The following is a 3,264-nucleotide window of genomic DNA, read 5'->3' as shown; positions in this document are numbered from 1 at the left end:
GTGATCCACCCGCCTCGGCCTCCCAAAGTGCTAGGATTACAGGCTTGAGCCACCGCGCCCGGCCTTACTACTCTTTTTAATGACCAAAAAAAAATCAGAAATTAGAATACATTTAAAGTCTTCTTTGAGGCTTAGGCCTCGAAGCTGTTGTTCATTAATTGCAAGAAATTAATGATTTGCTCTACCACTGTAAACATGTGATGACATAAACCAGATTATGTTTGATTTGATTTTGTGATGCTCATGTAGCAGATCTAATTAACAGTCAAATAGCTAATATTCAAGTCTCCTCAGGCAAACCTACAAAATCTTTGAAAGAAGGAAAAGCTGTTAGCTGTCACCAAATTTTGCTTTTTATTTTTTCTCTTCTCTGTCAAATGTCAAAGTGATAAATCAGGAATTTGAAAACCATATCAAAGAAAGGCAAGCACATGTTGTGGCAGTACCACATCAAGATTCACATCTGCACAAAGACTCTTGAACCAAGGTGCTGTGCAACCAACCATTGAGATTCAAGGCACTGACTTGCTCTTCCTGTCACTTTCAATCATCACTGATTCAGGTTCAACAGGGACCCATCAGATATAAAGATCAAATGACAAAATAAGCCTCCAATCATAAGTTGCTACAGCACAAGTGCATCACTCATCCACTGCATGCCATTTTGACAGGGCTTGTCATACAAAGGTAAAGACTAATATTAATAGACATTTCAATAAATTTTTTTGAAAAGTTATTTACCATATGCTTTCACAGGAGGAAGTCAAGTTGTCTCTATTTGCAGATTACATGATTGTATATTTAGAAGACCCCATTGTCTCAGCCCCAGATCTCCTGAAATTGATAAGCAAATTCAGCAAACTCTCAGGATACAAAATCAATGTGCAAAAATCACAAGCATTCCTATATACCAATAACAGACTAACAGAAAGCCAATTCAAGAATGAACTGCCATTCACAATTGCTACAAAGAGAATAAAATACCTAGGCATACAACTAACAAAGGATGTAAAGGACCTCTTCAAGGAGAACTACAGATCACTGCTCAACGAAATAAGAGAGGACACAAACAGATGGAGAAACATTCCATGCTCATGGTTAAGAAGAATCAATGTCATGAAAATGGCCATACTGCTCAAAGTAATTTACAGATTCAATGCTATCCCCATCAAACTACCAATGACTTTCTTCACAAAGCTGAAAAAAACACCTTAAACTTCATATGGAACCAAAAGAGAACCCACATAGCCAAGTCAATTATAAGCAAAAAGAACAAAGCTGGAGGCATCACGCTACCTGACTTCAAACAATTCTACAAGGCTACAGTAATCAATACAGCATGGTACTGGTACCAAAATAGAGATATAGACCAATGGAACAGAACAGAGGCCACGGAGGCAAGGCCACACATCTACAACCATCTGATCTTTAACAAACCTGACAAAAACAAGCAATGGGGAAAGGATTCCCTGTTTAATAAATGGTGTCGGGAAAACTGGCTAGCCACGTGCAGAAAGCAGAAATTGGACCCCTTCCTGACACCTAACGCTAAAATTAACTCCAGATGGATTAAAGACTTAAACATAAGACCTAACACTATAAAAACCCTAGAAGAAAACCTAAGCATAACCATTCAGGACATAGGCATAGGCAAGGACTTCCTGACTAAAACACCAAAAGCATTGGCAACAAAAGCCAAAATAGACAAATGGGATCTAATTAAACTCCAGAGCTTCTGCACAGCAAAAGAAACAATCATAGCGTGAACCGGCAACTAACAGAATGGGAAAAAATTTTTGCAATCTACCCATCTGACAAAGGGCTAATATCCAGAATCTACAAAGAACTAAAACAGATTTACAAGATAAAACAAACAAACCCATTCAAAAGTGGATGAAGGGTATGAACAGACACTTTTCAAAAGAAGACATATATGAAGCCAACAAACATACAAGAAAATGCTCATCATCACTGGTCATTAGAGAAATGCAAATCAAAACCACATTGAAATACCATCTTATGCCAGTTAGAATGGTGATTATTAAAAAATCTGGAGACAACAGATGCTGGAGAGGATGTGGAGAAATAGGAACACCTTTACACTGTTGGTGGGAGTGTAAATTAGTTCAGCCATTGTGGCAGACAGTGTGGTGCTTCCTCAAGGACCTAGAAATAGAAATTCCATTTGACCCAGCAATCCCATTACTGGGTATATATCCAAAGGATTATAAATCCTTCTATTGTAAGGACACATGTACACGAATGCTTACTGCAGCACTGTTTACAATAGCAAAGACTTGGAACCAACCCAAATGCCTATCGATGATAGACTGGACAAGGAAAATGTGGTACATATACACCATGGAATAGTATCCAGCCATAAAAAATGATGAGTTTGTGTCCTTTGTAGTGACATGGATGAAACTGGAAACCATCATTCTCAGCAAACTGACACAAGAGCAGAAGATCAAACACCGCATGTTCTCACTCATAGGTGAGTGTTGAACAATGAGAACACATGGACACAGGGAGGGGAGCATCACACACTGAGGTCTGTGAGGGGGGCTAGAGGAGGAACAGTGGGGGTTAGGGAGTTGGGGAGAGATAACATGGGGAGAAATGCCAGACATAGGTGATGGGGATGAAGACAGCAAACCACACTGCCATGTATGTACCTATGCAACAGTACTGCATGATCTTAACATGTACCCCAGAACCTAAAATGCAATATATATACATATATATATATATATGTAATAAGTAGAAGCAAAGGTAAACTATTTACTACCAAAAAGTGATTGAGTTGAAAAGAAAAAATAGATTTTAAATGTGTTATGTGTGTGTGTGTGTGTGTGTGTGTGTGTGTGTATACACACACACACATAACACATTTTATAACACATAACACATTTTATAAATATATGCACTATATATACACACACACATACGCATAGTTGAGACGGAGTCTCGCTCCTGCTGTGTCACACAGGCTGGAGTGCAGTGGTGTGATCTTGGCTCACTGCATCCTCTGCCTTCAGTTTTCAAGCAATGTTTCTGCCTCAGCTTCTCCAGTAGCTTGAACTGCACAGGTGTGCACCTACAGGTGTGCCACCATGCCTGGCAAAATTTTTGTATTTTAGTAGAGATGGTGGTATCACCATATTGGTCAGGCTGGTCTCAAACTCCTGACCTCAAGTGATCCACCCAACTCGTTCTCTCAAAGTGCTGAGATTACAGGCATGAGCCACTGGGTCTGGCCTAAAA

This window comes from Cebus imitator, unplaced genomic scaffold, assembly GCF_001604975.1.
Source record: "Cebus imitator isolate Cc_AM_T3 unplaced genomic scaffold, Cebus_imitator-1.0 Scaffold192, whole genome shotgun sequence".
Lineage (NCBI taxonomy): Eukaryota > Metazoa > Chordata > Mammalia > Primates > Cebidae > Cebus > Cebus imitator.
Note: the sequence above shows the minus strand (reverse complement) of the source record.